Raw genomic sequence first — 21,624 nt, 5'->3', positions numbered from 1 at the left:
ACCAAAAATCGCAAATAACGAAAATGCACCAAATCGCTATTTAGCATGAGCAAAATAATGGAAATCTCAACCAGGAGGTAAAGTTGGTGGAAGGAAAAAAAAATACAGACAGGTGGATGCAATCAGAAACCCTTCAAATATACCTCTGTACCCCCTGTATGTCTTACAAAATGGCTGTCCTCTACGTGCTTGCTAGGAGGATGAGAATCAATGCTGCTGTACAGCGCAGGAGGAGGATCCAGGAGAGGGTGTTCAGGATGCGCATCACATTGTTGGGCCAGACAGAGGAACTGATCTATTACAGGTACAGACTGAATCGGGCAATGATCATGCGCCTCATTGCTGACCTGGAACCACAACTTCAGCACCAAACCCGTAGGACCAACGCCATCCCTGCCCACGCCCAGGTCCTATGCAGCCTGCACCTGCTGGCACTTGGAAGTTTCCAGGGGGTTGTAGCAGTAGCCGGAGGCGTGTTGCAAAGCGCTCTTTCACCTTCTCCTGCAAATTGCTAGATGCCTTGCTGACATTGATTCATACCCACATCACCTTCCCCACAACCCCACAGCAGTTGAACCGCACCAAACAAGACTTCTACCAGGTGGCACAATTTTCCCATGTGATAGGATGCGTTGACTGCACGCATGTCCCCATCTGTCCCACCTCAGCCAACGAATACATATTCCGCAACCGGAAGTCCTATCACTCCATTAACGTGCAGGTCGTGTGCAATGCCAAGCACATCATAACAGACATTGTAGCACAATTTCTGGAAGCACACACGATGCATACATATTCCGACACAGTGGCATCCACAGGCGCCTGCTCAACGGTGAATTTGGAGAGGGACACCTACTAGGTACATACTTATGCCTCATCATTAACTCCATCCTCACATATGTAATTGAATTCATGCCGCTAACCTGTTGCTACCCACCCTGCAGGTGACAGAGCCTACACCTTGCGTGAATATCTACTCACTCTCTACCTCAACCCAGCAACAGGAGCAGCGCTACAACGCAGCACATATCAGTACCAGGAATGTGGTAGAGCGAACCTTTGGCATCCTCAAGAATCGCTTCCGGATCCTACACAAGACAGGAGGTGCCTGTCCATAATAATTGTCCATAATAATGCTGGAAAGATTCTGAGCTTCGTTTTAAATTCGGTAGGTGTCGTGCACTGATGCTTGTATCTGTCCCTTTTCAATCACAATTAAAGTGCCCTTCGTGGTGAAGTCGGTAGGTGCCGTGCACTGATGCTTGTATCTGGCCTTTTTCAATCACAATTAAAGTGTCCAAAACTCAGGCTTCATGACTCCCCTCTCGCATTCGGCATGTCTGAATCAGCCGTCGCTCAGAATCTTTCCAGCATTATTATGGACAACGAAAATTAGTTTTCCCTAGAAGACAAGGACTAATGCCCGTTAGGTCCTGAGGAGAACCCCCACATTGAAGGGGCTTCGAAACGCGTCAACCTGTTCTGTTGTGACTTTTTGATTCGTTTTTCTATGGCTCAGTGGCCAATCTCTTGTAAATGAATGTTTTTGTATATAGAGTAACCTATATATTGTTTAGATGGCCCATTACATCATAAAGTCAACAGTAATGTTAATACAATATTAGTGCCCCACCACTCTTCGAATAAATTGGTCGTTCGTTTTTTGGTTGGGATACTATTTTTCCAAATAACAGCCTAAAAGTACTAGTTCTAGTGATATTAGGAATTTTCCTTTTTTCTTCCTTTTTTGTTCACTGCGCACTGTATGTTCTGACTTTGTGTGGTTAGACCATTGATTTTTGTGAGTTTGAATTGTGGTATGAAAGTTTGGCACAGTATAAATGAAGAGTGAGAGTGTATGAGCATTATCGACTTATGTGACATTTGTCTTCACTTGTGCGTTTTATTTCACATTTCTTCGAATTTTAAATTAGATACCACTCCCCTCCCTGACATTCAAAAACCTCTAACAAATTAAAAAATTTGGTAATTTTTAATACCCTGAAAAAGAACAAAAATAAAAAACATTGAACTTTTGAACACACTGTGTATGGTGGTTATGCTTCAATTGTTTCATATCATTGGGCATTGAAAGTTTGTTTATCTATTTGCGCAGTATTGGCAATTGTTTCGTTTATATGGATATGTGGCGCAGCCTTACTGCGTTTTGAGCCAAACCCTTTTGTTGTTACTTATCCCTCTGGCACTCCAGCACACAGCGTTGGAAGACCATGTGTTGTTCCTGGGGGTCTTGGGAAAGTGCCGGGGCTGTGGGTGCCACCTGCTGGGTGCTTTGGGTAGTGGGTGGGGTCTCCTCAATGCAGCTGGGCTGCCCTGATACTGGAGGTGAGTGGAGGATGAGGTCAATGATGTCTTGGATGGTTTGTGTGTTGATGCTAGTGTTGGCCTCCTCTTCTTCAGTGAAGAGTTGCTCTGATTGCTCTGCAGGAGGTGTTGACGGTGCCCCTGCGATGTGAAGGGGAGATGGTGTATTACAATGTGTCCACATGTATGTTGCTGCATGGTACATGTTGAATTCTAACAGCAAGGCATTGTACATTGTGACATTCTATGGATCTGGACGAGGACCCAGAGTCATTGTATGAGTGCACTGTGCTCTGCTTGATTGTGCATGTGTGCCATTGTACTCATCTACACCCTTCCCCCCAGCACCTGGTGGTCACTGACCCTGTTGTGGTTGTGCTGTGCCATGTCGAGCAGTGTTTGCTCCCCTTACTTCCCTGTCCCCGAGGTCCCAGGCTGGTGGTCCAGGGTGCTTGTGGGATTGCACTTGCCTGCTTCGCCTGCTCCGGCTGCCTCCATGGTGCTTGGGTGTTGGTCAGTTTGTGTTTTTACTACCTGCCAGGTGTGTGTTGCAGGCCTGGCGCTGCTTATCGCTGATTTCCTCATTGCGCTTTGGCCCATCGCAGGTTATTTGGTGTTGTGGTTTGTGTTATTGTCTCCATCGAGGTGGTTGTATTTTGGACATTGGCCGCGGTTTTTGTCATACTATCACATGCTACCACCGCGTTGTGAATTCCATGTTGTCACAGAGTTGTTTTACTGCGATAGGCTGTGATGTTAAAAGTTGCGTCATGCTACTCTTGCGGTAGTTATCACACGTTCTTGTGAATATACCCCTATGCTTCTCCTGCATGTTCAAATACTAGACCACAAACACTAGAGCCTTCATTCATTTGCCTGATAATGGTGTTATATTTATTGCAACTGATAAAATCTGACTCCTCTGACTCAAACTTTTTTCAGTGTGGTAAATACCACCCAATTGTACTTTTTGGACAAATAACATGAATATGTTAGAGCCTACTGCACCAAAATGTAGATATGCTGGTAAAAATGTTATGGCTGGTTTGAACTGCTGATATATATCACAAAGTTCATAATTGTTACAGATACCCTAACAACACATATCACATTTAACCAGGCTACATGTATTGAGGACCCAAGTACACCCAACACAGCAGATTGTCCAAATAAAAGAGAAGATTTAAAGACAAGAGCATAAAAGTCATGAACAGTCCCCTTACTTACTTGACAACACACGATATCTGGCCACTAGACAGGCATCATGACTTTGCTAGTCCCATGCCCTACGACCTATTTTAACCACTCTTTAGATTGAACCATAGGGTAATTCTGTCTGTTCCCATAGAACTGATCCTGCTCAAGCTATAGTAACTTCAGAAAAAAGTCAATCATAAGAAAAAAGTGATATGAACGTGATATTTCAGCCGCATGTATTTTATTTTCTATAGTGAGTTTGGTTTGTTTTATGAGTTGGGCTGTTGCTGCAAAACAAGCAGCACTGATTTTAAAAAAAGACAATTGCAAAAAAATAATAATATGGGCTGCATAAATAACTGACAGTGAGATGAGGCTGAGAGGAGCATGAAGTGGTTGATGTGACTGGAGAGAGAAAAATGCCATAAAGCAGTGCATGCTAATTGGGATGTCAAGCAAGTGAGGTAATACTGGCCCCGGTAGTGCTCGCACTATCTGATAAATTCAGGTGCATGAGCCAAGTCTTCTGGATCTGTACTGCATTCAAACAATTGCAGGTAGATTTACCAAGTAGGAATGCAACATCCGGTATTAGCATATGATTATAAAATGCAATTAGTCAGGAATCAACATCAAAACAGCAGGGCATTTATCCTATCACTGACACTGTGAAAACGAGGCTTCCTGCATGGATCAATGTGGACTTTGACTACTCTGTCCCTTTCAGACTATGGAGTGATGAGAACCTATCCTAGACACACACAGTAGCCTCCCACTATCAATCTCAGCTCACATAACCAATAGGCCCAGGCAGAATTTTAATTCCGCAACCTCAATTGGAGAATTTTGGTGACTGTGTTACTCTTGTTTCTGCCAAATTCAGCAATTTACGGCATGGTTGAATTTGTTTCCGGTTTGAGCAACCAAATGACAATTTAAAAAAACCCTGGACTTCAGAAAGCGAGCTGGTGAGTGTGAGCGAGATTTGGCATCCTCTAGCATGATTTTTGGTCTCAAGGAGGTCTTCCTGCAAGATTTTACAAACGCAGTCTCTGTCAGAAGGCTGTTTCCCTAATAGATTTTCTACTCGAACAACAGCAAAATCAACTCCTAAAATAGCATGGTGCCATTTGAGCTTATTTTTTAGGTGGAACACATTACCGGTGCTAAAATCGTCGTACTAGTAGTGCAACATGCATTTTCTGGCCATTGCTGGAACACTGCGGAATCTGGCAAAGTTTTTTTTATGTATCTCAGCAGCTTCCGCGAAGTGGAATTTTGCGAGTTTCGCTCAGGCCTAAATTAGCCAACTGCATTTGAAACCTTAACAACTGTGCGCCATGGCTTTCGACTAACATTGATTATGGATCATCTCCCACATGAGTTTTGGAAAAGGTGATGGACAGAGTTTCTGAATGATGCAGAATACTCCTACCCAGTCAAGAGATCAGGGCTTGATCCATCATCGTTTTTTAGCTCACTGCACCATCCCAGCTCAGAACCTGGCTACATGCAAATTAGTCTGTTCCTGTCCCAGTGCATGATGGGAACAGGGCAGACCAAACTACCAAGCCAATTCTTCACCAGAAAGGAGACAAGCTACCGGGGACCGGTTTCTGGCATTTCAGCCGTCATCTGGTCTTTTTTACAGAGTCGTCCTGAACTTTTTGCCTCCCTCCTGTATTGTTTCTGACCTGTATGTGTTGGTTTTAGATGCTTTGGGCACTTTGCACATCAGTGTCAAAGTGCAAGTGTTTCCTGTATAAAGTGTTATGGTAATGGGTTGTCCATAATTGGTATGTTTGTCTTACTAGTACAGTCCCTACCGAAGTGCATTATGTGTGCAAGGGCTGGTAATGCAAATGCTACTAGTGGGCCTGCAGCACTTATTGTGCCACCCTCACAAGTAGCCCTAAAAAGAGATATCAGGCCTGTCACTGCAGTGCATGCGCGCAGTTTGTTAACTGCCTTGTTGTCCTGAAAGTAAACCTACTTGCCAGGCCTTACCTTCCCTTTTTATGCACATCAGACACACCTATAGTAGGCCCAAGGTACCCTCTGGGCAGGGTGCAGTGTAAGTGAAAGGTAGGACATGTATTGAGGTGTGTACCATGTCCTGACAGTGAAATAATGCCAAATTCGTTTTTCACTGTTGCAAGGACATCTTGCCCATGGGATAGAATGTGGAATGCTGTGTCCCATCTTTCCAGCATATCTTCCCATAGGTATAAGATGGAGAGATGGAGTTTAGTGTGCCTGAACTCAGAATTTAATAACACATCTTTTTTGTGAAGATAGTTTTTAAATTGTGTGCTTAGAAACCACGTTTTTAAAAGTGGCTGGTTGCTTGTCTTAAACCATCCTGTGTGCCTCTGCCTGTTTGTGTATTGACCATCTGGGTTTGGATTTGACAGGGTCTGGGAAGTGTCCTGACCCCAGGGAGGAGAAGGTGAGGCAGCAACAGGCTGGCCTGCATTTGATGTGGGGGGTAGGAGTAGATTGTCAAAAGAAAGATCCCCTTTGGGTAAATAACATAATTCAATCAACAATTTTGCCATAGACACATATTGCACACCGGTGAGATGAACAGAGAGTAAATGTAACAATAAAATAAAAATGTATACAATTTATTCAGAGTTTTTAAAAACATATCAGACAAATTGTCCAAAAATGATTGTTCCCTGTCACAAATACAATTCTAATCAATTAAAAAGAAAGCAGTATTAATACAAAATTAAGCCGAGATATATATAAAAACATTGCAAAAACCATATAATTGGGAAAACAATAAGGAAATGATGTAATTCCTATTTGAGGAGAGAAAATAAAATAGATCAATTCTGGTTTATATTCCAAACTTCATTCAGATAGATTGTCTCCTCAGACCTAAAGTAGTTTCCACTCTTGTGAGCATCAACGCGTTTCGGTGGGCAACTAATCAACAGCCAACACCTTCTTCAGGAAAACATAGTATATTCCCAGTTAACAAATTACAGTCTGCAATAAATAAATAAAAATATTTGTTTTAAAAAAGAACCTATTGTATACCTACTGACATTTCACAGTAAATGCACAGAATTTGTATTACATAACCTCATTGTTCAATAGATGTATATCCATGGTAGTGCTACAAAATATAATACAGTGGCAAATTACAATCATACTAACACAACATTTATTCAACACATATATCAAATAAAATGGGGTATGGAAACCTCCATATGGACTATGTCCTAAACCGTTTTCATTACAATGCCATATATATATTAATTCCTGAGACGGCTTTTAAATGCCGCGAAATCGTGGCAAAACTGCCCGAGCATCACATATCCGTTTCCGGTATGTGAAAACAAAAAACAACTAGAGCACCAAAGTGCTCGTGTATTCCGAACAACACATCCGTTTCCGGTATGTAAGGGTAAAAAACAACTACAGCGGCAAAAGGGCTCGTGTGTTCCACTTGTAAAAGAGAGTGAAGATAGACTGAATGTTCTATCCTCATCCCAAGCCTCCGATCAACAAACCCTACATTAAGGCTATTTGACGGTGTAACAAGAAGCATAATCATGAAAATAGTATAATCACACTAAAGAGATTGTTATTCTTTTCAATTTAATTCAAATACAATTCTAAAAACCAATTCTAAAAAACTGAAGAAATGCCATAGTCCTCACATATCCCTAGAGTGTACTTCATACTAACAGCTTATAGTCAATGCCACTCTGATCACAGCCCTACTCTAGGATTTACATTTTATGTCCAAGCCTGACATATTCATTGAAAGGGCCTGATCCTTTATTTAGCATGTATGTCCTGTGATAATAAATCAGGACTAAGTCAGGTTGCGTGAGGCCCCGTCCTCCCTAATTAAAGCCTTGTGTCAGATCAAATATTAAAGGCACCAAAAATAGGAAGCAGCTGTGAAGGTATTTAGGTGCTGGCTAGTCATATACTGCGACAGTCACACCATACGTCTCTCATGTTGCCCCTATAAGTCGCTCCCACTCTTCCTTAGAATTAAGACCATTCCAAACCGTATTGAGAGAGGACATATACCACTGTTTGCGCATTTTGCGCCTAGAGCGAATATTACCCCCTCTCTTTCCAATTTTGACCTTTTCAAGAATATACCAGAGGAAAAGATTTTCTCCATGCATTACTAATCGCGCTGTAATCTTTTTGGTCTTATTTGCAGATCTATGCTCTTGAAATCTAATCCGAGCCTCCCTACTGGTCTCGCCAACGTAGCCAAGGCCACATGGGCACTGTATAAGGTAGACCACGTTCCTGCTTCTACAGTTATAAAGGGTTTTAGATTTCATCAGGAAGCCATTATGAGTAATTTCTGTCATCTGTAAACATTGGGGACAGATATTACATGTACCACATCTGACATTCCCAATAGCCGAAGTGTCAAACGTGGTTTTCTGACTTTGTTGACTCTCCTCTCTGTAGTATGTACTAACAGATCACAGAGGTTTTTTTTTTTTTTAAAGCAAACAGAGGCCTCTGAAGCTTAACCTCCTCATCATAATTAAGTATGTGCCAGTTCTTATTCACTACATTTTTTATTTCATTACTCAGATTTGAAAATCTACTAACAAAGACCACCTTGTTAAGGGGTTCCTTGTTGCTAGCCGATTTATTGATAAGGGCATCTCGGTCATAAAACCTAGCTCTTTTTAGGGAGTGTGGCAGGAGTTTCTTGGGGTAACCCCAGTCCTTGAATTTCATTTTTAAGACCTCAGCTTGTTTATAAAAGTCATTCAAATCTGAACAATTCCTCCTAAGCCGGAGAAATTGGCTAAATGGGATACTCTCCCTCTGCGACTTAGGATGAAAACTAGAGAAGTGGAGAAGGGTGTTCTTGGCCATAGGTTTTGTAAAAAGCTCAACCTCCAAAACTCCATTCATTTCCTTAATGGAAATATCTAGAAAGTCTACCCTGGATTTGCTGCATTGTGATCTAAACCTGAGATTGGGATCACCCAGATTCAACCAAGTTACAAACTCATCCAGAACTTCTGTAGAGCCTTCCCATATGAAAAAATGTATCCAAAATGTAGCGTTGCCAGCCCGCTACATTTTGGAAAAAGGGTGCCAGCCCGTTATAAATATGTTTAGCCTCAAACTGTAACACGTAGAGTCAGGCCGGACTGGGGGCACATGTGACCCCCAAGCCGGTCCCCTTCATCTGCTTAAAATATTCATCTTTAAAGAGGAAGACATTATTCATTAGGATTAGTCTAACACATTTAACTAAAAAATCTTTATTTGCCCCACCCAGATCCTGATCTTCAAGGCCATCATGTATTACATTGACCGTGTCCACCTGTGGAATATTTGTATAAAGAGACTCAATGTCCAGAATAACCAGACATTGAGTCTCCCTACAAAATTTCCTTCCTTCAATAAGAGAAATAATGTGTGCCGAGTCTCTCACATATGACTTCAGGCCACACACAATAGGCCGCAAAAAATGGTCAAGAAGTAGCCCACTGGATGTGAAGAGGGCTGTGTTGCTGCCACAAAAGGATAGGTCCACTTCCTCCTGAGTGTCTGGGCCCCAGACTCTGACTATCAAAGGAAGAGGGTGTGCACTGGCAAGAAGACACTCAGGTCTGCTTTGGACCGGGTCAGAGCCCCCTGAACCAACAGACTTCAAAGCCATTTAGGGGTATAAGTGTAAGAGCTGAAACCCCTAAACTCAAGACAGAAATACAGAATGAACAAGGATTGACACTACTTCGTGGTCAAGAGGACCCTCTGCCAAAGAAGAGCAGCTCAAAAGACTGAAGAGAAGGACGGGCCTTGCTGTGTGTTCTGGGGCTGGCCTGCAGTTTGCTGATTTGACTGAGAAGAGGAAAAGGGACTTTGCAGTGTTCGGTGTCCTGAAGTAATTTGTCTCCAAGTGGCGGAGGAGAGCTGGTCCTCTGTTGTGGAAAATCAGAAACATAAAAGTTTGGAAGTGTGTCTCAGCGACACTGTGTGCATGCGCTCTTTGCACTCGCGAGACTGCCATGTGGTCCGTGGTGCTGATTACGAGGTGCCCCGTGACCACATTGACCCCGCAGCGTGAAACATCGTCCACACTGCTACATAGCTGTTTGTGACCCAAGCTGTCATCGTAACGGAGGCTGAGAGGAAAGATCGCTGCCACTGGCCCAAGCCGCAATGTGCTAAAGGCTTGCTTGAACCTAAGAAGTGTGCCTCAGCAAAACTGTGTGCGTGTGCTCTTTGCATGCCTGAGACTGCCGTGGGGTCCGTGGTGCTGCTTACGAGGTGCCCTGTGACTGCATTGCCCCCGCAGCGTGAAACATTGTCCACGTTGCTACATAGCTGATGGTAGCCCGAGCTGTCATTGTAACTGAGTCTGTGAGGAGAGTTTGCTGCCGCGGTCCCCAGCGGCAACGTGCTAAAGGATTTCTTGAAGCTAATGGAGTGGTGTGGCTCACTGGTTAGAGGCGGCAGACCCGGGAGCAGAGGACGGCCCGGGACCAGGGTTCAATTCCCGACGCGGCAGGGTCGTGGACCAGGGTCAGCGGACTTGATAATTGTCACCTCGGTGCCTACTCTAACCAGGGATCACACTCGCAACTCTGGGCATTAGCTTGCCTCATCTCCACAACGGCCCCCCACATACGCCGGGGATGCCTGGTTTCACCTTGGAGATACCCAGTAGGGACTATCTCACAGGGAAAGCCAGGACGGGTTCCCCAGCGGTCTATTGCGCAGAGATACCCCTTCGGGAGTCGATTCTAGCGCGTTAGAAACCCACAATTAATTAATTAATTAATGGAAGCTGCAAGGTGAAAGGGATCGTGATCGTTGTTCCTCAAAAGGAATCTGCCCAACATCACCAACGAAGGAGAATGCAGCGTCGTCGCCTAGCAACAGAGCTGCAACGTGATCGGGATCGCCCAGCAGAACGTCCGACGAGCGGAGGGAGAGAGCGAGGCAGAGTGAGGCAGAGCACACCCTCTCCCCAGGTAAGGCTTGGACTCAGGTCGGGAGCCGCAAGCGTGTGTGACCTGGGGAGGCGTGCAGGAGGAGTACAGGAGTGCAAAAAAACATCAGGGGAGGGAGGTAGAGTATAGAAGTAGGATTCTTACTCCACGGGCACAGTTATATAAACAAAAGGAATCCTACTCGCAGTGAAAAGGGAAAGTGTCAACCACAGGGGTGTGTGGGCACTCAGTGTTTTGTAAAATACCCCTCACACACCAACAGGCCCCTTGGTGTCATGCTTCATCATAGGGATCTTCGCACCCCTCTAACTGGTAGCGGAGCAGCGTGTCTATTGCAAAAATAGCAATCAACCCCAGACGTTCTTGAGTGCTCATGAAGAGTCCCTGAGCAGCCCGTACCTGCCCAGCAATACCGGGGCCCCCCTTTTTAGTATCTTACCATTGTCTCTGTTGTTGGGGCATAGTGGGGTCCGAGTTGACCCACAATTTCTTACCACATTATTCTCGCATCACAAACTGCCTAATTTTTGCATTACTTATCGCATTATTCTTGCATTACGAACTGCCTGATTTGTGCATTACATACCACATTATTCTTGCATTTCAAACTGCCTGATTTGTGTATTACTTAATGCATTATTCTTGCATTACGAACTGCCTGATTTGTGCATTACTTACCTCATTATTCTTGCATTACGAACTGCCTGATTCTTGCATTAAGGACTGTCTTAGTACCACATTATGAACTGCATTACGAACTGCATAAGATTGCATTAGGACTGCATTAGAGATCATGAATTGCTCATTAATAGTACCACAAGACCCTACAAGTGAATGCTGGCATAATAACCGGCAAAGCAAAAAATTACGAATACGCATATGTTGGATTTCTATTGTTTGGTCCCATCGTATTCATTTTTATAAAGATACTGCTATTTTTATGAAACCAGTGTGATGTCCATTTGTGGTGTTATCACTGTGTTACTGGGAGTGTGGTTAAAAATACTTTACACATTGCCTTGGAGATAAGCCTGGCTGCTTGTGCCAAGCTACCAGGGGGTGAGCAGGGGTTGAGCAGGCGTTATCCTTTCCCTGACTAGAAGCAAGGGTCCCTATTTGCACTAAGGTACCTACCTCAGTCAACTAGTTCTAACAGCTTTGGTCTGTTGATGCACAACAGGCACAAGTGACTTCTGTATGTCCTCCACAAAGAACAACATGACAGAGTCCTTGCAGCAAATTGGGAAACCAATTGCTGCCATAAAGGCAGCTCATGCCTCTGTCTTGGACAATTCATGGTAACCAACTGCAGCCATCGCAATGATTGTTGAAAGCCTGAGAGTATTGTCCAAGCGCATGTCTAAGCTAGTGCGTATCTAGTGTCAGGAGATTGACTCTGCCTAAGACGCAGGATTCAAAATGTTGGGATATTCTATCTGTCCAAAACCAACACACATCACATTTGATAGAAAAGCAGGTGAATAGGAAGGACATTTGTCACATGAAGCATGACATCAATAACTTCACAATACATATGTCAGAGGGAAATGTCGCCATGAGTGCTGCAATAAACGCAAAAGATCATGCTCTTCAGCAAATTAGCTCGAGACAGATGGACACTGCCCACTTACCTGCTTACGAGCATGAAGAATGGTAGCTGTACTACCAGCCACTCCCCTTTTTTCACTTGCTTGCCATCCCATCCATCTCAGCAGATCTTCCCCATCAAGCCTTGCATGATGTTTGCCCCTACTGCCTAACTCCTTGGGACAGTCCACACCTTTACCAAATCAGATGTGAGTCAGAAAAATATGGTTATTTTTGCACATAGTTGACCTTAGGGTGGTAAGTGTTGTATTCAGAGATAGTTGTAACTGGCATATGGGTGTAGTGTGGAGGTTGGTGAAGGTGTATAACAGAGCTGCAAGGGAACAGGCATATCTGAAATTGCACTGGGAGGTATATTAGGGCTGATGGAAATAGATGAGTTTTTAGATAGAGGTGTGGTGTAGGAGCTGATGAGTTTTTAGATATAGGTGTGGTGTAGGAGCTATTGAGAGCAGGTAGGTGTATGAGTTTGTAAGAAAAGGGGTGGAAGTCAAGTATAATAATTTTTTTTGAACACTTGCATTTGTGTAATAGTGTGTATTATCACACCGCATAGCTTTCTCCTGTGATGAAAAATCTTTACTTGACAATATAGTTCCTGATGCCAGTGGCATTGACATCCTACCACCAATGGAGTGGTTCTATGTGAGCCTGAACCTCTCTCTCATCATCACTTGTCCTTTCATTATCCAGGCTTCAGTGAATTCTTGGAGGGCATACATAGGTGTCTAATAGTGTGTATTATCACACCACATAGCTTTCTCCTGTGATGAAAAATCATTACTTGACAATATAGGGCCAGATGTAGGTAGCCATTTTTACCGATTCGGTAAATTTACTGAATCGGTAAAATACCGAATCGGTATTTTTACCGATTCTGTAACTTCTAGATGTAGGTGGGACTCTTCTGAGTCCCAAAGGCCTTTCAGATTCGGTATTTTACCACCCAATCCAATTGGGTGGTAAAATACCGAATCCAGGTGTGCATGCACATGTGTGCATGCACACCTATGCCATGTGACAGACAGACATGCCCTTAGGGCATGTCTGTGTGCCACATGGCACACATGCCTGTATTTGGAGTGCTAGAGGGTGTCAAAGTGACACCCCCTGCACCCTTGCTGGAATCTGTATTTACCGAATCGGTAAATACTGATTCGGTAATGCCCATTGATTCCTATGGGCTTCAATGCCCATAGGGATCAATGGGCATTACCGAATCGGTATTTACAGAATCGGTAAATACCGAATCTTAACGATTCGGTATTTACCGATTCTGTAATACCAACATCCCCTCCCTCTTTTTTACCACTTCTTAAATACCGAATCGGTAAAATTCTGTATTTAAGATGTGGTAAAATAAAATTACCTACAACCAGGCCCTAGTTCCTAATGCCAGTGGCATTAGGGTCCTACCACCAAATGAGGTGTTCTATGTGAGCCTGCACCTCTCTCTCATCATCACTTGTACTTTTATTATCCAGGCTTCAGTGAATTCTTGGAGGCACACATAGATAAACTTTCATATCACATTACCATTGTTACAGATGCACATGCAGTGATCATGTACCAGTTGTCATTACTAGGGAGTTACATATTGTTGACCGCTCTCTGTAGGGTAACTCCCAACATGTTTTCTCCCTTCTGTTTTGCTTAGGTAACTTTTGTTGGTCATAGGACTCTGTGCATTTTTCCACTGCTGAGCAGTGTTAAAGTGTTTGTGGTCATGGTTAAATTGGCTTGCACCAAATTGACATATTTAATTTACTAATAAACCCCTAGCAAAGTGGTATACCATATGCCCAGGACAAGTTAATTACAAGCTGCTAGTGGACCTGCTGCCTTTATTGTGCCACCTATTTACATAGCCCCTTAAAACATGTCTCAGGCATGCCACTGCAGCCAGTGTGCAGTTTTAAATGGCCAATTCGACATGACAAAATAAACATGTTGCCAAGCCTAAAGCTTCCTGTTTTAATACATATAAGTCACCCCCAGGAGGAGACCTTGGCAGTCCATTGGCATGGTGCATTATACTTAAAAGTTGGACATGTACTTTTAAGTTTCACATGTCCATGTAGTAAGAAAACTCAAAATGTATTTTTCACTACTGTGAGAGCTACTTGCCACCATAGAATAACACTGAGTTACCTTATTACATTTAATAATTGATAACTTTTGTTTGGGAGCCTGGAGTGATGTCATGTTTGGTGTCTAAGAAATTGTAACCGCACCCAAACCGACAGACCACGCACGCAACCTGGGCTTCATCCTGGACTCCTCGCTCTCCATGACCAGACAAGTCAACGCCGTCTCCTCGTCGTGCTTCAACATCCTGCCCATGCTACGGAAGATCTTCCGGTGGATCCCCACCGAGACCAGGAAGACCGTCACCCAGACCCTCGTCACCAGCCGTCTGGACTACGGCAACTCCCTCTACGCCGGAACCACCGCCAAGCTCCAGAAGAGACTCCAGCGGATCCAGAACGCCTCAGCCAGACTCATCCTCGACATCCCACGCAACAGCCACATCTCCGGACACCTGAGAGACCTGCACTGGCTCCCCGTCAACATAAGAATCACCTTCCGTCTCCTCACCCACGCACACAAAGCCTTACACGACCAAGGCCCGAGCTACCTCAACAACCGAATCAACTTCTACGCTCCGAAACGCGACCTCCGATCAGCCAGCCACGCCCTCGCCGCCGTCCCCCGCATCCGAAGAGCGACAACAGGAGGAAGGTCCTTCTCCTACCTGGCCGCCAAGACCTGGAACTCCCTCCCTCCCGACCTGCGCCTGACCCAAGACCACCTCTCCTTCAGGAAGAAGCGGAAGACCTGGCTATTCGAGCAGTAACGGCACCCCCCCCCCCCCCCCCACCCCCCCCCAAGCGCCTTGAGACCCTACGGGTAAGTAGTGCGCTCTATAAATGTCTTTGATTGATTGATTGATTAATTTAAAATCCTCTTTAATGGTATAGTCTTATTTTAAGTCACATTTCTAGATATGCCACTTTTAAAAAGTTGCATTTTCTTTTGATTACCATTTGGTGCCTGCAACCTGTTTCCTGGGACTCATGACTAGGTGTAGTTGGCAGTTTGCCTTTTTGTATTCCTTTCAGACAGGCATGCAATAGATGGAATGCGTGTTGGCAATGTTGACCATCCTGATAATATCGGAGTTGTAGTGTTGTCTACAGCCCCACCTGCACTTCGCAGCAGCTGCCGCAGCCCTCACAAAAAGAACGTCACACTAGCTGTTTATGCTCCAGGACATTGTGGAACCAGAAATTCTAACACCATCTGTGGCTAAGGAGGAACTCTGAAGCTTCTTCCACTTCACAGCTGGCACCAGGTACCCACCTACAGTTCACTTCTGGACCTGCTGCAGACTCTCAGAGGACTGCCCTACTACACTAAGAGTAATACCCTGTTACCTGAAGCTGCCCTGTTGCTTGAGACATGCTTCTCTTCTTGAACCCGGGACTTCCAGAGTTATTCCAAGGGCTAGTTGGCTGGCCTCTGGATCAGAGCCACAGGGAAAGAAAATGCTCCAACCATCTTGAACCCACACCTGGACCCAGCCTGAGTGTGTCTTGACCTACCAAGTGATGCCCCTCCAGTCCTGGACCCCTGGGACTCATGCTTGAGGTGTTCAGATAGACTAAATCCAAAACCTGCGAATTAGAAAGAATTTTTGGCCAAAAAGTGCCCTGAGAGAAGGACTGGACCTACCTGCTTGCTGATCCACTCAAGGTCCATCCCTAGTTGGACTATCTTCGTGATAGCACTCACTATGTTTTTCTGCACAGCAGAATAACCTGTTTAGCAGCTGTATGCAGAAGGATGCCGGGCCTCGTGGAAACCTCATAGGCTACAGTCTACAGCTTCGTCCCGCTGTAGATTTGTAACTCAAAGAGACAACATTTGAATAAAGAAATATTCACCCCAACTTCTTCCTCTGTTCCTTGATGAGAAGACCTCCTTCTCAAACATTACTCGCTGCCTTGCCCCACTGAACTTTACCTTCTCAAGACATTTTTCTCAAAATTACTCTTAGGTTGGAAGGTAAGCAGAGACCAGCCCAATTCACTCTGTGCATCCGAACCGCGCTCCATTGCAGTCCGTCATAACTTTCCACTTTTCCCTACTCTCACACTACTAGATGTCTGCAGTTGGAGATTTGATCTTTTAGGCGCTATTTTTCACTTTAAACTTTCATTTATAATGCATAACCTCTACTTATTAGATTTTTGTTGTTTCAGTGTCAATTAATTTATTGCATTTTACTCTATTTTTCTAAATTGGTGTGGGATTTTTCTTGTGTCGTGTTTTCACTTTATCGTTATTTAAGTGCTTCATAAATACTTTACACATTACCACTTAGTGTAGCCTGTCTGCTTTTGTGCCAAACTACCAGAGGGCTAAGCACAGGTTAACTTAGTGTGCATTTGCAGTTGGGTATGCTGATCATTACTACCTGCTCTGAGGTGGCGAAGGACATTGGAGATACTTACTCGTGTATTTGCCTGCTACCTGTGATCCAGTTGTAAGCTGTTTTTCTTTACATGACATTAAAACTAAACATGAGAGCAAAAACAGATAGAAAATGAATGTGCACATTGCACACGATACAGAAAATTACAAAGGTATGAGCATTTTATAATACAGAGCACCTTAAAAGTGTGCTTGGAGTGGTAGAAATAGAAGAATGTAATTATATGTCTAACTTGCTTAATTATTTGATTATGAATAATGATTCAAATCATGATTGTAATGCACTCCTCAAATGTATCTTCTTGCAATATTGCAGTTTATTAGATATTAATATGTGGCAGCTGAATATAGATGTAATTATGAGCTTCAATTACTATTGTGTGCTTTCACATGTAGAAATATATGTGTAATATCGAGATAATTAATTTGCTTTTATTCTTCATGCAGTGCACCATTGAATTTGAAATGTTGGTGCAATAACCTCTATATGCAGCTAATTAGAAGTATGAAACTTTCCATGAAGTATCTTTATATGTGAAGATGTGCATGTAATGAAATATAATTATATATTGCCTGTGTATACTTAGAAAATGTGGTAGTAGGCCATATTCACTTATAAACATCTTTATGAAACAATTGCATTTCATTCGACCTGATGTCTTAATCAATTTCCTTTGCTTGAGTCTAAACATGCTCCTAAATATTAATTACTAGCTTACCAGTGTCACGTTGCTGCGATCTCAGAAGAAAGGAAATTTAAGGAAACTTGTTATGATAACATTCAATTTACATTGTCTCATTTTTATTGAAACTAATTCATTTTACTATGGAAAACATTTTAAAGTGTTGTTTTAATTCTGTTTATTTATCCGAGTGCTTCTGGATACACTGTATTTTTTTTTTCCGTCTGGTGCGTACACAAATAAATCAGAAGGTTTTTCAACACGTGAGCTGGCCACATACAGTTGTCCATGTGAGAAGCACAGATTCTCCAAATCTAGTCCACACTTGCAGCAATTGTCTTTGTGCTTTGTTGATGGTCATTGCAAAAGGGAGTCCCACCAGAAAGTGTCGACGTTCAGTATTGGAAAGATTATGAGGGCCCTGGGGGGCCGATATTTACCAATATATTTTTTTTTTGCCAGAAACCTTCGCGGGAGTTTACTCAACAACTTCCCAAAGTTTCAAGCCGATCGGATGAATGGTGTATTAATGCATAAAGGACAAACTGACATAATTTGGTTTTTATATATATAGATAGATGATACGTTTTCTTTAAATGTCTTGAAATTATGTTATTCCTTAAAAGATGAACAGTCATGAGATGACTGCAAAACATTTTTTTTGCCTTACCACATTCATGTACATTTCATTACTTTACCATGGCATTCCGGAATAAGCTGAAACATTTTTTTGCAACATATATATTGATTCTATCTTGAGACTTAACTTTTTCCTATTGGCACATGGGAAGCTCTAGTTATGAATAGTCTTATTGTGGACTAACCTGTGTGCCCGGAATGGACAGTTAGGTCCCATGAAAAAGTATGCAAAGGAATGTTAATGTATCTTCTTTTGCACCTTGTGAGCGGATGATGTTCATGGACACCGTTCAATGATGGGGTGACAATCGGTGTCATCTCCAGACTGTTAATCTATATTATCACTTTCCCTAGAGGGAGAGAGTCCACTATTCGACTGAACACTATTCAGCTTCTCTTATGTTTTCTTGCGGACTCATATTCGAAGGAGAGAAGCTTGGCGACCCTTGACCAGACCAATGTCTATGCTGAGAGAACTTTGCGGATTTGGCTCTTGCTAATGCGAATGGCAGCAATCCCTGATTAGATGAACTTGCCTAAGACTCTTTTGCTGAACCCTAGCTTGGTAAATGTGTGACGGATGTATGCCCACTCTCTCTACATACCTTGTCCTTCTATGAACATATATCTTATGGACTGTAAGAACCTCAAAACCTGCTTTCATAAATGTCTAGTTTTATGCTACATCTGTAACTTATTTATTTGACTGAACCCTTTCAAAGCTGATTATTAATGTATTACTAATCTTGATAAAATCGAATTGAAAACTTAAATGTCTGGGTCTCTTGAGTTGGGTAGATGCTTCCTTTCTTAGACCAATGCATACAAATAATGGAATTTTAATGTATAACCAAGGTAGCCATAGATTTTTCTCTGAACATCTGGTTTTACTTCTATTGTTCTGTATAGCTACTGTAGAACTATTGGTTTGTATGATCTTGGCACGACTAAACTCCCAGTTGCAATCTGATATCTTTACAGCATAGTCCTAAGTGTGGTATATCTTAATCTGATTACTAATTTGTAAATTGGTTACCAATTTCTGGTACTCGTTGGTTGACGAACAGTCAACACCCTAGTTTCTACACCCCTCAATGCGACAAGCAAGATCCTTAGGAGGACCAAATTTATTAGGGAATAAGGAAATTATACCTAGGGCCATATTACAAATGGTGCCCCGGAGCGCGCCCTCGGGGCACTTTGGTATTATATAAGGGGAGGCAGATGCTTGTGCATCCCTTTCTATAATACCAATAGCTCTGGCGCACTTAAAGCGCCTGCGCTATCAACAGAGGGTGTTCCCTCATTTAGATAGCATACCCTAGGTAAATGAGGGGATTCCTTTGACTCTGCGCCCGGGACATATTACAGACGGGGGCGCAGATTTAAAGAAGCCCTCAGGAGGTGCACTGACAGTGCGCCATCTAAAATTTGGCACACTGTCAGTGCGCCTCCTGACAGCAGCCCTCTGCAGGGGGTAAAGGCCCAGACATCCCTTTGCAGGCGGGTGCAGCTGCTGCTCCCTATTTTCACATGAATGCGCAATGCCCAGGGGAGCTCGAGTTTGCGGCTACCCTGGGGGCAGCACGTAGACCATATTGGGGCTTGTTATCACTTATTGCGCCGGGCACACCTTTTGAAAGGTGCGCCGGGCGCAAACCGTGATAATGTGTAAAACGGACCCTGATCTGTTATGGGCCCGATAAACACTGAATCACATTTCATCTCTTAATTCCTGTCAACATGGTTCCTGCATGCAATATTAGAGCACCTGGTGTTTCGCCCGGCTAATACGCACGGTGATTTTGTAGCCAGTAATGCTAAGGAAAAAACTGCTCCAAACCACCCAGAATGAGGACCATAAAAGTGTGACTGCTTTTATAATTGGTGTAGTACTTCACTGGTGCCAAAAAAACGTTAATGGTAACAAAAGCACTACAGCTTCACAGCGGCAACGAGGACTCCCTGTTTCAGATTATTAAATATGTGTACTTTAGATAGCACTTATACTATAAGCGCTTTGCATAGAATCATTTTTAGCTCTCGGCTAGGCAGCGCACATGCGCTGTCTCTCTGAGAAATTTAGTAATCTATATGGGTGCAGAAACTTTGCCTATTGCCGGATAATATCTCCCCGCTTGCCATTGGTTAACTTTTCTCTTTTTTTTGTTAGCCTGCTTATTTTTATGTTTTGATCCGATATGTAACTTCCGTTTTTTAACGGAAGCAGCAATGCCTAGCTACAATCTCGTCACGCTAATTGTTTTTAAAAGAAATAGTGCGCAGTAACATAAGCGTGTTTACTTACGTTATACGCATGCGCCAAAAGTATTACACTATCCAAAACCGGAAGTGATGCGCACACACCACTCTTCCATTTGTCTGTCTGTCTCTGGTGATCTTCCTGCTGGCGCCCACTCAAACCCTGGGGACGAAGGTCGCTGTAACATTGTTGGCCGCTTCTCGGTTTTTCCTCCAACATGTACACTCTGGTGTTCCTCGTACGCCCTCTTCACCTCCCACCTTCTCTCATTGATCCTTGCATTAATGTCTTTAAGGGAGATTCCTGAAATAACTGCACTCTCTGGTAAACACTTGTTGCCGTCTAAATGCTGTCCCTGCCAGCCCCAGCAGCAGCCCGGAGCCTTCTGTTTGCGCACTGCATCCAGGAAGGCAGACCCCGTTCCTAGTCAGTCTCTCACATTGATGCTGTTAATTGGCCACACGCGTTACAGTGGCTGGCTGAGAGCTGCAGCTAACCCTTTGAACATGGGATTCAGGGTGTAACCTAGGCCCTGCCATAACCCAAGGTGAGCTCCCCATAGTGTGTGAGCCCCTCTTACCCCACCACCCTGTCACACAATGCAATTGTATTTTATTTATATAGCGCTTACTACCTCTGATGAGGCTTAGCGCTTTTTCAGCGAGTCCAAGATGATTTCCTTTCATTTTGCGATATTATACAAGGCACACAGAGATCTTTATAGCATTTAGATATGAGTTGCACATTTTCACATGATTCCATGTTTTACTCGAAATACCTGATGTTTCCGAATAAAGAGTTGGGACACTCCATGTGAAGAGGCTGCCATGAAATAAGCAGGGCTATGTGGTGTGCGAGGGCAGGGCCTCACACGTGGTCGCGGAGGGCAGCAAGTATGACACAGGTACACTCAGTTATAGTTTGCCGGAAAGACCCCGACACATTATAGTGAGAGTCCCGGGTGGCTCTCTACATCCCTCCTTCAATTTAGTCTGGCCCACTGGCCTAGAATTTATTATGGTGATGTCCAGGCAAAGTCTCTCATTCTCTGGCTCGGGCCCGGATTGGGCCTCAGGTTGTACTGACGGCTCCTACATGCCGGGGAGGCCACGACCCCAGCCGGGGTTGTTTTGCTGTTTCCAGCCGGAGAGTCCCAGTACAAAGGAGTGGTGGTACAGGTGGCCGCGGGACTAGCCTCTCTGATTGGTCTTCCTGCGCATGGGGGCGGAGAGGGGGCCCCGATCCATGGCTCGTCTTCCCCTTGGATGCCATTTTCCTCTCCCCGTTCCTGACTGAGGAATGCTGGAGGAGAGCCAGCCGGCCCTCCTACCCTCTTGAAACAGGATATGTTCCGGGTAACCGTTTGATGGCCCCGGCGAGCTGTGACCATAGTTCCTTGCACCTTTTCTACCGTCCATTTTTCCAGTTCATAGGGTGTGCGGAA

The sequence above is a fragment of the Lissotriton vulgaris genome, chromosome 7 (genome assembly GCF_964263255.1).
Source record: "Lissotriton vulgaris chromosome 7, aLisVul1.2, whole genome shotgun sequence".
Lineage (NCBI taxonomy): Eukaryota > Metazoa > Chordata > Amphibia > Caudata > Salamandridae > Lissotriton > Lissotriton vulgaris.
The sequence above is the reverse complement of the archived record's forward strand: the minus strand, read 5'-3'. Positions refer to the sequence as shown.